The following is a 13,327-nucleotide window of genomic DNA, read 5'->3' on the forward strand; positions in this document are numbered from 1 at the left end:
CACTAAAGAAGAGCCATCCAGAGGAACTACTGATAGTTTCTTTTTGATTTTTTTCTACCTGGATTACTGAGATGCATCAGGACTCCAGTGTTCTGATTTTAGCTTTTTTCTTTATTGTGAGCTAAAACAAGAGAGAGTGTACTTTTCCCTTTTCTTTTTCTTTTTTATCCCCGTCGACATGAGTCACATCTCTGGAAGTGAATCCTTCCAGCAGTTTGATTTATTAAATGCTTCGGGGTCTTGGCAGAAGAAGAGGTTTTATCACATGAACTTGTGGCTTCGCAATAATCTCTCAGAGGGGACAGATTTCCTAACTCTGACCATTTGTCTGTGTTTTCCACCCCCACCCCTCAATGGTTTTAGTTCTGCAGTTGCTGAAAAGTGAACGATGATGTTTTCACAACAGAACAACTGGGAGGTAAAGTTAGAGGGGCCAGACTGAGAGGGTTTGGACATGTCCAGAGGAGGGACAGAAGGATGGACTTATGGATGCAGTTAGAGGACATGGAAYTAGTTGGATTGTGGATTTTACCACAAATGCATGCATTCACAGTATCATCTTCAACATKTTTTTGTTATTTTAATATATTTTTGCTCCCGGGGTTTTCTGCTCCGTCATTTTCATGTGAGTTTATGATCGGGTCATCAGGGTGCAGCTCTGCAGCATTCAGTTGGAGCTTCTCCCAGAGGGCCGAGCTGCTGCTGGTATCATCATAACACTGTTCCTGAGGCCGGATGACCTCACATAACTCCAGCGCTGAGGTCACAACACACCAGCAAGGAGAGTCCAGTTTATTTACCATGGGCGGGCGGCTGGCTCATCACTGCAGTGATTTACTAAAGGAGGAAGCAGAGAACAAGACCGGCTGCCAAGCAGCTTTTTGAAAATCTATCCCCGACTCATATTTGTGCATCTCAGGTCTGATTTACAGGAAGTTGAAAAGACAACATCGTATTTACAATTGGCTGTCATCTTCTGCTGAACAATTAGTGTGCAGTTTATCCTATGATTATATAGACAAATAAATGATTCATAATTTACATAAATACATGTAAATTCCACTCAGATCAGAAGGCATGTAAAAACATAAAAAAGGAATGACACGCCTGTCAACTAAAATGAACTGTTGTTTTTGTGTCCACTGTTCACCTCATAGCTTGTTTTCTCTTCTCTGCTTTCTTTCTTTAGAGAAGAACTGTCCAATCAGAGGAGAGGACCTCCCTGATTCTTATTTTTACGTTAAAAAAACGAGGAAATTTGATAAATGACCACCTAAAGCCACAGCTAGATGAAMTTATCGAGTCACACAGATGGTTATTTCTATTTTTTATTTGTAGAGAAATTCTGCTTTTTYAGAGATGTGAGAGCTTAGATAGTGATCAGTTGGTGATTAAAGTGCCTGTGACATGAAATCTTTGTAATACGTATAAATGTGCTTTCARGCCGTAGAGATGAACAGTTGTTGAGATATTTGCGTGTGCAGTAACAGGAAGTGATGACAAAGGGGAGTGTCTGCATGAAAGAAAGACTGTAAAGAAGAATATGACTTTTCTCTAGATTAGTTTGAGTTGCTGTCAGAGAAATGAACAAGAGTCAGAGTTCAAATAATATTAWTTAACATTATATTGTTTTAATAAACAAAGACAAGGGATTTCCTTTTCTTAAAGAGTTCCCCTTTGATGTAACTTCCTGTTTCACTTTGACTAAAGTTCTAAAGAAAATATACAAGTTTTGTGAAGAAATGGGTAAAAATCACATGCATTATGTCAAGTTTCTTAAATATAAAGATGTTTTCTTTGACTTTTTGAATTTGAAGTACATGCATGTCACAGGCAGTTTAAAGCTTCAGAGGGGTAAATGTTCAAGGCTARCACTGAGTGTGACCTTTAACACATTCTGCTTCTGGTTCTGGTCCTGTTTAATGGCCCTGTGTTCTCAATAGGCTTAAAATGCAGATAAAAGTTTTTTTTAACTTTGCCTAATATAATAAAGAGGTGCAGCTGGGATTGATTAGATTAATTCATRATATCCATTAAAACAAAATGAGAACAGATTATTTCTGAAATCCCATTTTCACAACTGGGTTGGTTTAATCAGCGCTAATTTCTTTATTGAAGGTTTTTTATTACACAGAAAAATATAATTTAAATTTTCAGACCCAACCTTGTTGATTTTTTACTGACTTTAGTCCAAAAACAACTAACTGAAGAGCAATTTAACCATTCTGATGATGAAAACAGAAGCTCTGAATGCAGCTGTTGTCTCTGCAGGACCACCTTTGTTCAGATGCTTTATTTCACACTAAAGACTCACCGCTACATGATATTTTTCTTATATCAGCTGCCACAAACCGACAGCCTTGGGCTGTGTTTCTACTCTGAATTTCGATCAGCACTCAACCGATGCGATAGATGCCGGTGAAATTATCTGGGCTGCAGAATATTTCTTCCACGTCGCGGTCTGGCCTGGGTTTGGATTGACATTTTTATGAGAAAAAGGCAATGAAATATATTGTGGCATTAAACTGGAAATCTGGAGAGGAGGCAGGGCAGAGACTCAGTGAATCACACAACTGACAGATACTGAAACATAAAGAATAACTCAGTGTCTAACATTCAGAGAAGAACGACTAAAACTACTTTTTCTGTGAAAATGCTGCTAATATTTGCTAAAATCTGACAGTTCATCTCTGTGGATTTTATATTATACTGTAATTCCTGATGCCTGATTTAGTATCCTCTATCCAGCGTAAAGGAACTCCTTACATCAACCTCAAAGTGTAAACATTTCTGATAAATCCTGGAAATTCTAAGATTTTTTTCAAAGCTCCTGACCGTTCAAACACGACCAAACAATTCAGGCCAAACATCCGCCCCCGCAAAAGCCATCTAACCTTAGATGACCCAGTTTTAACTTGGTGGGATCCTGTGACGAGACCCTCTTCAGCTCTGCTCAGAACAGTGTGATTCCTGCGCTGTAAGAGCCGGTGAGTGCAAACCATGCGAAACGCAAAACAGCTTCCAAAAGTTCATCATTTACAGGCCTAAAGATTAAAAAGAAACTCCCTGATTCACACTGAAGCCTGGAGCATAAACTCTTGTCTTATTAATGCRGACTTTATTTCTCCTCCTTAATGACTGAAGTTCACTTTTTTTATTAGTAACTGCAAAAACCAGCCACTGTCTTTAATCATGCTCTTTTTCTGCATAAGAAAGGCTAAAAATACTAGAAAAAGTCAAGCTGAATTAAAAWTTTTCTGCAAATTTTGTGAGTGATGATGATGAAATATAGATTATGCATCAAAGTACTGATAACCAAGGTCCAGATACCAGTTTTTCTCAAACCAAGTACTGAGTCAGAACTTAAACACGATGATTTTAAAAGCATATATTTTATTTAGAAGAAGGTGTCTCTCCATTCTTTATAGGCCTACAGTCCTTCTGACCATTTCAAATAAACTCATATCATTTTCTTAAATATGGAACCGACAATTTTTTAAACTAAAAATCAACGTAGAATCATTARCAGCAACCTAATATTGGTATTGGTTTAGAGTAACAGGGCGTTTTGGACAAGTACTTGTAAAAATGTTGGCCGATCGGAACACCACTACTGGTAACACATTTTTGTTCAAAGAGTTCAAAGAAATGACTAAAACTTATAAACGAACACAAAAGGCGGGTGTGTCAGCAAATTATTTAAAGCAAAGCAAAGCAGACTGAAGTGAAGTGGACATGCATGGGCAAACTTTGGATTTGAGCTGATGAGGAGATGGGAAACAGCGGAGCGTAATGGGACAGGAAACAGGTGTGAGTGGGCGTGGCAAGATGAGGAGCAGCAGCTTAATAAACACAAACACAAAAGCTAACAAAAAAACTGATGCTAATTTATTTCAATCAGCTCTGATTCTCTGAAAGTGGTTTTGATGGTTTTGTCAGCTGTTTATATAAAACTTGTCCCTGCTCACCCTGACATCACATTCATGATCCGGTCTGCAAATCAACCCTTTGTCTCCATGTATTGTTTTGTAGGTTTTTTTAGGCTTCTTATTGTAACATAAATAATTTAGGTTGCACGGTTTCAGCTCGCTGATTATTTTATTTTTATTTTTTTTATGACTGACTCATCAAAACTATGAAACTTCCAGGAAACTCATCTGGGGGGGGGGGGGGGGTAGCTATTTAAAAGTGTAATCATTTGTCATTTTTTTTCTCGGGTCATCATTTCAGTCTGTTTCTCTGGAAAGTCAGAGGAGGATGGAAACATAGTCAAGACTCCAGACTTTGTAGATTAATAATTAAACAGAGAGCAAGTCACCCACACATATTCCTGTATGTTCAGAGAGAAAAGCTCTGCTTTATCTTTGATCAGACCCTGTTTCGCTTGGAAAATAAAGACCTTAATGTTTCTTACTGGTTTAAAATGCAACAAAGACTTGAGAAAAACAAAACAAAGCTGAAGGTCAGTGTGAAGTACGAGCTATGCTGTATTCTTTGCACCTGARATGTCTGAAATAAAAGCTTAAGGTTGCAAGTGGAAAAGAAAAAGCTTCAACAAGAAATAAACATTTCACAAGAAGCATGAAAAATCAATGATGTCTTTGTTGTAACAATGCATCTTGGCCTGTCTGAGCCAACCTACATACACATCCAGTCATTTTGCATAATTTAAAAATAATGAAATTAATTAGAATCTATTACTACACCAGCCTAAAACTTTTGCACAACACTGTAACTTTAAAAGAATGGTCATATTTTGTAAGAATATCAGCTCTTCTTTTAATATTAACAGAAATCTCTTACGAGTTATTCTGACATCGCTCATAATGTGCTGAAAGATATACATTTAGAGTTTCTGCGTAACACAGAGTGACTCTTTGTTCTGTCATATAAACACACGACTCCTCCACAGAGAAGTGATGCTGAGCAGAAATAACTCCAAATATGGAACCAAGAGAATATTAGGGAGCGAACCCAAACCCCTAAAAGCACCCTGTGTAGTTATTATATTTCTGTTTTTCTTATGGCGATGCTTCATTCAGCAGTGGGGTGCAGGTTAATGCGGCCTCTTTTTTCCTTCCTGCTCTCTGTGGAGTCTGGCTTCAGCTGAATTTTCTGCAAAATGCAAAACATGTTTAGGTGGAAAAATACATTAAAACCCGCTGAGGTGATCCACATTTTGTAAAGACATGCAGGGATACATTAGAAATGAGAAGTTTTGTACGTTTTAAGCTGAATATATATGTTCCAAAACAAAGCAGTGATGCACATAGCAACACATAGGCTCATCTATATTCCTGTGACAACACACCGCTTCCACTGATGACCTGTGAGGATGCAGACCTGCAARAATAATTAATCCTATTACATCATACTGTAGAAATATTTGTTSGTGCTGTGTAATATGTGCAATGCTTATGTAATGGTTGGTAATAACTGGATTAATATGATCTAATACATAGCTGTACTTTGTGTTAATTCATTTAAAAAGAGGAAGAAACTCAACAGCATCCAGAACTAACTGGAGAAATTGGATTTTCTGTGAAAACAGTGTGAAATGTTTTGCTTTAATTTGACGAAGAAGGAATTGTTAAATGAATAATTTAGTTAAAAAAAATAACAGAATACATGCTAAAATAAGGAAAGCATTTTCTAAAAGCTAAATATAATATTACAGCTAAAGGTAAATGTTACAAAACCACAGCAAACAGCTAAAATTAGCAAAACTATAGCATAAAGTTAAATATAAATAAAACAGCTATTTGCAAAACTGCAGTGAACAGCAAAATTTAGCAAAACCTTAGATAAATGCTAAATGCAGTGAAACAATGCTAAAAGTATCAAATGTTATTCTTAACAAACCATGAAAATATATTTAAAAATAACTCAAGCATGTGCTTAAAGCCATGCAATACCAATAACAGCTAAAAAGTTAAAATAATCTTTAAATGTTAAAACTAATGTTTCAAAACACTGCTAAAAGCAAAAGATTAATAGCTCAATCTAGCAAACAATGGCAAAAAGCTAAATGTGGCAAAATATAGCTCACAGCTGAAATTGCCAAAATTATTTCTACATGTCAAAGCTGAATGTATCAAAACAATTACTAAAATTTAAAATGAGAAAAACATTAACTAGTTGCTAAATCTAGCAAAACAGTAGCTAAAAGCTAAATATTGCAAAGCTATAGCTTACAGCTATGTAAGTATGTAAATGACCAAGACCATAACATTAAAGCTGAATATATTAAAACCATATTTAACGCTAAAATTATGGGTTAACTCATTGCAACTTTAAGCAAAACAGTAGCTAAAATTTTATTGTAATTAAAACATATGAGCTACACAGTAAAACTTTAACTAAAAAACGAACTTAAGTAACAATAAAGAAGAAAATAACAGTGATTAAAACAAAACAGCAGCTGATAATTGAATCAGTCTCTGAGCCTTTCTGCTGCAACACAAACATTTCAGGGTTTCTCTCTGCGCCGAGTCTTTAGCTGCTACCTTTCAAATCTTTCATGAGCTGTTTTTAGAAGATGATGGGCGTCATTCAGCAGACTCCAGCCGCTCCCTTTGTGAATCAGTGTCCTCTCCTCCACCCACACTGCAGCACAAACAGTCAACCAATCAGCACTGAAAGCTTTTCACATCATGTCCTTCAGCTGAGGTTTCACCACCCAGACCTGGGAGCAGCATCCACAAAACCACCGTCCTGCATCCCAGAATAACTTCCAAAAATTCACACAACAGTGATTTAAGGACACTTTGAGCTTCAAGGTGTGAAGTCCAAAAACATTAAGGTGTAATCTGTCAACCCAAAACAGCCAAAGGTGATTCCAGCAGGGAGACAGAAAACATTAGGAGAAACTCCCAGGTGATCAGTGAAAACAGAATAGAAAGTACAGCCAATCACTTTGAGAAGCTGCCAAACTGAAAGTAATATTCTAACATCCATGAGAATTTTGGAGATTTCAAAATTCATGGATGGACTTTTTCATCATTTCTTCCATCTCCGAGTCTGCTTCCCTGTCCTCCGGGATCTGTTATTCACGAGATCAATGACCTCAGAAGCCTGTGGAGAGGATAAATTTCAGGATTTACCAGGGGGGAGAGGTGGGGGGGATTCASAAACATTCAGCTCTGTAGCTGCTGCTGCTTTGAAATATTCATGATCTGATTACAAAATACTGAATATTCCGGGGGGGGGGGACTAAAAGAAGAACATGTTCTGTTCCTGCTGCACCTGTCTGTTTACCTGGGGCCCACTTGTTTTCAGGGGAATCTCCCACATGAAGGTCACTCTTTGATAAATACCCTCGTCACACAACCTGGGAAAAATCCTCCACACATCAAAACAATCCATGAGCTCAGACAGAAACGTGCTTTGTAATTCTGACGTCAGCTCATTTATTCAGGTTCAAATGTTTTGTCCTAATATGGTGCTGTTTGACTCCAGTGTTAGTTCTTAACAAGATGCAGCAGCTTAGTTCAGGTGTCAGCGAGACCCAGAGACCCCCAGTGGGATCTTCAGAGGACCACTGTGCGGCATGATTTAAATGTCCCCCTTTTTCGACATAATTTATTTAAATAACTGACAAAAAAAAAATACAAACAAACCCAAGAAAAGCCAGACAGGAGTCCATTTAAATTTATGTTGACAAGACCCAAGGTTTCTGGGACTGATGAGACAGAACTGGAGCTTTTTATGGTCCCATCAGTCGGGTTTATTTTATTACCGTTTTGGAAGGATCCCAACAAATTAATCCACATCTGCACTGAGAACTGGAGTCTTCCATGTAAAACAATCAGTAATAAATGGCAACATCAGGTAAATATACTGTGAATGTTGGGCTGCACACACTTCTTAGAAATAGGAGAATGTAAAATAATCACAAATCCTATTTTTGTTTCACACAAATGAGCTTTAAAATACCATTAACCCATCAAATATATTATTTTATCAYTTGAAATCATAGTCTTTGATTTGGTTGATTATAACATTTTACAAGTTGTGTATAGGGCTGATAAAAACACATTACCTTTGAACATCCAATGAATTTAGTTAAAAGGGAGAGATGTAACAATCTCAAGGGGACAGAGATATTTGTGAAAAATTTAGAACCAATTTGAAGTAACGGTGTGCTTCAATCCAAGGAAAGGAGATTATGGAATAATCTGGAGAGTAATGTAAAAAATTCTAGATTAATGTTTATGTTTAAGAGAATGATAAAAGTTGGTTTGTCAACCAAATATGAAATGGAATCATGTGTATTTGAATTGTTCGCCAAGGTTTTGATGCTGTTCATTGTTTAGTTTTTTTTTTTTTTAAATGAATTTTGTTTTAATTTATTCTTGAAAAAAGGGGCAGATGTTATAATAAATTATCTTTATGCTGCCTTTCATTTTATCTATATATATTTTTTCTTCTGGTGTGTATAGAGTTTAATTTGTTTTTAATAAAATGTATAATTTAAATTAAATTAAATTTAAAACAATTTCAGTCAGGATTGCATAATTAGGTCATCTCATACAAAAAATCTAATCTGTGCTGATTTAGTCACATTTATGGGAACGTTAATGTCAATAACTGACACAGTTGGATTTGCGTAACTAAATTATTTATGTCAACAATTTCCACTGAGTTCAGTAAATGTAAAGCAACCTTTGCATTTTTTTTCAATGTAAATGTGAAAATTGCTTTACATTTACTCAACTCAGTGGAAAATGTTGACATGACTTGGTTAAGTAAATCCAACAATCAGATTTTTTGAGTTTAACTCATCGTATAAARCTATAAATATCACTTAACACTTTATTATCATTAACAATAATAATCTAACTGCTGGTAAAGTGAACTTTATCCAGATGTTAACAAAAAAACACTGATTTCAAACCAGGAAAACCAYTCTTCACCCCACAGGTCATGTACTTCTAGTAGCTACAAAACTAGACGCACAGGTCAGGTTTTGCTTTTCAAGACGTTCTGTAAAAGTAAATCTCGTTAGAGTCCTGACGTTTTGTGCGCCGCCACAACAGACTCAGGTCCAAACAAAAACCGAGGAACGTGCTCTAATGGGATCCAGATCTCGCAGCTGAGTTAAATGTCAACACGGAGAGTTTTTTCAGCAGAACTGCTTCAGAATTACACTTTTGTTTTGGCATCTATTTTCAGCACTGCCTTGACAACAAGCATGAGGGACGTTCTGCTGTGAAGGTATGGAGTTGATGGGAGCCATAAAGCAACAGTAGAGGAGCAGCTTCAGGAGCAGAACCTCCACCGTTCAGCCTGCACTTACACGTGAATGCATGAAATACAAACCAAGTTAAGTACAATTCAGATTAAATATACTACTTTTCCCCACTTTTTTACAGTCACATCTGCCTTTCAGCAAAACTTTACTGCAGCTGTCTTCCAGCTCAGCAAGAACAGGAACTCAGGCCGGTTCGGTTCATCAAACGGGGCCATAAATCAGCATTTGGCCTGCTGTGAAATGGACCGAACATCACGGAGAGCTGCCACCCAGTAAAACCTTCAGCTTCTTTTAAAAAGCTCATGTAGTCACACTAAAACTGCCACAGCCGACCTGCTTAGAGCCACATCCTCTTTCTTTACGTCTGAGTCGAGGAAGTCCTGTTGGGCTTTGGGCCTCTGAGACCCGAACCGTTTCTGACAGCGTCTGAACGAGCAGCCAGAGTTAAACGCATTGATCCGGGACACCTGCTCGCAGCGCGTGTGAAATGTCAGGAATCTCTTGGTCCTGCCCAGAACTGGCAGGACAAGCAGATGTTATAAAATCCAGATGTTTTAAAGGCTGGATTTGTGCAAAGACCAGACACAAAAATTGTTTTTTTTTAAAACACGTGAAAAGCTCAGTGGTGTAAATGTTGGTCTGACTGCTTCTGTACATTTTCTGCTGTTTTAACCGTCCGTTTAAAACGTTCAGCTCATTCAGGGCTGGGACTTTTGGTTTTTGTCACTTTTACTTCTCAACTTCTTAAATTTATTCTTAAATTCCTTCTAAAACATTCTTCTTTTTAAAATCTGWTTCAGCGTTTATTTTTGTCTAAGTTTTGGTCTTTCTTTGCTGCTGCAATTTATAATTTGGCTACTTCCATTTAGTCTTYTAAGCTTTCAGCTAGCCATCCATCCATCATCTCAACCCGCTTCAGGGTCACTGGTGCCCGTATCCAGCAGTCACAGTGTGAGGGGCGGGGCCTGGACAGGTCGCAAGTCCATCACAGGGCTAGCTTTTAGCATTTCATTATTTTTAGCTTCCATTCTGCTACTTTTAGTTTTTATGTTTAATTTTTAGTCAACATTTTGCTACTTTTAGCATTTAGCATGCTTTTTTTAATTTTTCAATATTTAGCAACTTTTTTTACTTTAGCTTCAAAAAAGAATTTTTTGCTTTTGGACAGCTTCTTGATACTTTCAACTAACATTTTTTTACTAATAATTTTTTAGCCAACCTTTTTGCTACTTTTAGCCAGCATTTTATATTATTTTTATTCATTAGGCTTTCGGGTAGCCCTTTGCTCCAACAACTCAGTTTCGGCTTTATCTGCACATTTCACTGAATTCATTTAACAACCAGCTTTCTCATTTTCACAGAAAATACTTATTTTATTTTTTATTTTTATTTTATTTCACTTAGCTGAAGGCCAATCTGTCCCTAATGGCTGGAGGTTATCCCAGAATGCAATGCAGACTCAAGGGGCTCAGAAAACAAAAGACTTCTTTAAAATAAAATAAAAAACAAAACAAAACATTGATGGTGCATTCTCAGGAACTGAGGCATTTAATCAACYGTTCAGAGCTGAAGGTGCAGAGAAACAGAACATAAAGGAGCTAAGTGGAGAAACCTGCGCTGAATACAAAACAGGAGCAGGTGAGCGTGGCCGGTGAAGGCAGACTGAAACACAGACTGATCTGAATCCAACCAAGGCCACACAAATAACACAACATCTATGGTTCCACTAGTTCTAGCTTTTAGCTACCATTCTGCAGCTTCTTTTAATTAGCTTTTAGCTKATTTTAGCTAGTGTTCTTCTGATTTTTTTATTTTAACAGCTCAATTTCAGCTCCTTTACGAGTCAGCATTCATGCTGCAACGTCCCAAAAAATGCTATTTTTAACTTTATTTAATGCTGTTACATTGATCTCAACTTAATACAAATATGAAATTTTAAAACTTGTCTCTCAGCTTTGACAAACCAAAGAAACTATTAGCTAAAATCCTAAAGTCTGAGCCAAGAGAAAAGAAAACACTTAACAAACCTGGTGACTTTCTTTGTCTTTAGATTATAATTTGTGTTCAGTTCTTGRGAACAGGGACATTAATGAAAAATATTTTATTCTGGGAGCTCATTCAAATATTTTTTATTTCAYCTGATGAAGTGATGACTTATCTGTGAGCATTATTCTCATAAATACTTCAAATTAAATAATAATGAGTCTTTAATCGACGTTAATGCGGCTGTCGACCTGGATTTTAGTTCCAGTTTCTGGAGGAAGGTGTTTGTTTTTCCCCCTCAGACTTCAATCTTTAGTTTTCAGTAAATGTGAGACCCCATCATGTTATTCTGAGCTCAGGATGTGGAGATGTTGTGGAAACAAAGCTTCAGTGGTCAGACTTTGATCCTCTGGGAGCCTCTGTGGGTTCAGCGGAGGTCTCTGAACGCTCACGTGCTTCAGCCTGGCTGTTACTGATTTATCTCCTGTTTCCAAGAGCCTGAAACAAAGAAAATAACAGTCCCAATAACACYGGCTGCAATGAAGAAACCATCACTGGCTGTCATCATGAATGGAGCAATAAAAGATATTTAACAAAATCAAATTTAAAACGTTATTCTGAATTATATCAAATCGTTAATTTTGAGAAAGTTTTATTCATGAAGTTCAGAAATGCAGGTGGAACAAGGAGCTCAGAGAATTAACTTAGAAAAAAATAATTTAAAAAAGCTTGAATAATGAAACAAATAGAGGAAACTAAGAGGCACACACACCTGACTGAAAAGAAGTGAGAACTGAGCATAAAAAGGCTGCAACTGATGAGATAAGCGGCTGCAGCTGCGGCTAATAGGAACTGGGAACAGGTGTGGCAGGAACAGAAACTGTAAAACAACTGAGGGAGAGTGAGTCCCAGCCCATTTGTAGATGTCTTTTATGCTTTTTTAATGCTAAATGAAGGTGTTAAAGTCTTTATTTGAGCTTTTAGAGAGTAAATGCATCCCAGGAAACGATTCATTTWAAAAAAATGACATTTAGTTCAATTTAGAGGAAACGCTTTGACCTTTAAGAGTCAWCGATAAACGACTTGAAAGTCGGTCTGCACAAGTGAGTCGACGCATTGCTTTTGCTGTGTCATCTCGTACAGTGTGTGCTGCTTCAAGGCTGGGAGAGAGTGAGTTATCCGCCTGCTGCTGGGGCGTCACACAGATGTGAGCGGCCTGCACTAAATCTGTCGCACAGCAGCACACTCAGCTCTGTGATGGCTGCAGCTGAAGGGAAACAGCACAGACTGATCCTCCTGTTCATAACTGAATATCAGTTTATTATCAGGGTTCAGTTCCTGATYAATCCTGTGGATTTCTGCTATCATCATGGCTGCAGCGCTYATGATAAAAGAGGAAATAAATAGAGGAAAGAGTCAAAGTGACCTGATGAATGATGTCTAGACACTCAGTCCTCAGCTCCATTCATTCAGGATGAATGTGGCTGAGAGAACCTCTTTGTTTCATCTGTTTGAGACGTTTTAACACTTTTTCTGCCTTTTTCATTCTTCTAACACTTTCACTTTTATGTGACAATGTTGTGCATTTAAAGTTTTGCCAGTGCAGTTACACAACACAAATTTAATTTGATACCAAACGAGACAATTCACTGTTAAAACTCTTCTAAAAACACTTTAATCCTTGTCTTTGGGCACATTCTGAGACTGACTTTAAAACTTCTGTTTTCTTGTTTTTACTGATATTGTTGATTTAATTCTCTGTTTTGTGTTTTAAATGTCATTGATTTTACATGTTRGTAAGGGGTTTTGTAAATAAAGTAGTACACTTGTTGTTAAAAACATGCAGAATAAATAAAAATTTATTTGAGTAGCACAAAAGAAAAATGTTAATCTATGTCTTCAAAAAGACAAAAAAATTGCCACAAATTGAACACAATGAGTCAGACAATATTTCTATCAAACAGATGGGAATTTAAAATGAGCTCCTAATTCTCAAATTTTTGCTAAATATGCCACCTGTCAAAGTGTGCGTGCGTGTTTGTGTGTGTGTGTGTGTGTGTGTGTGTGTGTGTGTGTGTGTGTGTGTGTGTG

Source organism: Austrofundulus limnaeus, unplaced genomic scaffold, assembly GCF_001266775.1.
Source record: "Austrofundulus limnaeus strain Quisiro unplaced genomic scaffold, Austrofundulus_limnaeus-1.0 Scaffold300, whole genome shotgun sequence".
In the NCBI taxonomy this organism is placed as follows: domain Eukaryota; kingdom Metazoa; phylum Chordata; class Actinopteri; order Cyprinodontiformes; family Rivulidae; genus Austrofundulus; species Austrofundulus limnaeus.